Source organism: Nannospalax galili, unplaced genomic scaffold (genome assembly GCF_000622305.1).
Source record: "Nannospalax galili isolate Female #2095 unplaced genomic scaffold, S.galili_v1.0 scaffold324, whole genome shotgun sequence".
NCBI classification, from domain to species: domain Eukaryota; kingdom Metazoa; phylum Chordata; class Mammalia; order Rodentia; family Spalacidae; genus Nannospalax; species Nannospalax galili.
This window is the reverse complement of record NW_008353027.1, coordinates 5,837,181-5,838,665: the sequence shown is the minus strand read 5'-3', so window position 1 is coordinate 5,838,665 and position 1,485 is coordinate 5,837,181.

The window sequence follows — 1,485 nt, the reverse complement described above, 5'->3', positions numbered from 1 at the left end:
CATTTATGTTCAAAGTCCTAGAGGGAATTGGACTGGAGGGAACATACCTCAACATATTTAAAGCCATATATAACAAACTCACAGCCAACATCATTCTAAATGGAGAAAAACAGGAAGCATTCCCATTGAAATCAGGAACCAGACAATGCTGTCCACCATCTCCACTTCTCCTTAACATAGTGCTTGAAACTCTTGCAAGAGCAATAAGACAAGAGAAAGAAATTAAAGGAGTAATAATTGGAAGAGATCAAATTATCCATTTTTGCAGGATATATTATATCTATGAGATGCCAAAAATTCCACCCCAAAACTCCTAGAAATTATTAACACATTCAGTAAAGTGGCAGGCTACAAAATTAACCTACAAAAGTCTGTAGCCTTTCTATATACCAATAACAAGCAATCAGAGAAAGAGCACATGGAAACACTCCCCTTCACAATAGCTGCATAAAAAAATAAAGTATCTCAGAACAAACCTGACCAAAGACATTAAAGAGCTCTACAACGAAAATTTTAAATCTTTAAAGAAAGAGATTGAGGAAGACATCAGAAAATGGAAGGACCGCCCATGCTCATGGATTGTAAGAATTAATATTGCGAAAATGACCATCTTACCAAAAGTCATTTATAGATTCAACGCAATGCCAATCAAAATCCCCATGATGTTTTTCACAGAATTGGAAAAAACTATCTTAAGATTCATATGGAAGCACAAAAGCCCTCAGATAGCCAAAGCAACCCTGAGCACTAAGCAATACCAGCAGGACTATTATACCAGATTTTAAGCTGTATTACAGAGCTATAGTCATAAAAATAACATGGTACTGGCACAAAAATGGACCCATAGATCAATGGAACAAAATTGAAGACCCAAATATCCATAAATGCAATTTCAGCCATCTGATATTTGACAAGGGGGCCAGGAATACTCACTGGAGGAAAGACAGCATGTTCAGCAAATGGTGCTGGCAAAACTGGATCTCCACTTGTAGAAGAATGAAACTAAACCCCTATCTTTCACCCTGCACAAACGTCAATTCCAAGTGGCTCAATTCTGTACATCAAAGAGGCAACCAAGGAAGCAAACAGGAAACCCACAGAATGGGAGAAAATCTTCACCAGCGATACATCTGACAAAGGTTTAATAACCAGAATGTATAATGAACTCAAAAAACAGAGATTCAAGACAAGAAGCAACCCAAGTAAAAGATGGGCTAAGGAGCTGAACAGAGAGTTCTCAAAAGAAGAAGTAAAGATGGCTATGAAACACCTTAAAAGGTGTTCCACATCACTAACAATTAAGGAAATGCAAATTATAACCACTTTTAGATTTCATCTTACCCCAGTCAGACTGGCTAAGATCAAGAGAACAAATAATACCAAATGTTGGAGAGGATGTGGGGAAAGGGGAACACTCATCCACTGTTGGCAGGGCTGTAAACTTATTCAACCCCTGTGGAAAGCAGTGTGGAGAACTCTTAAAAA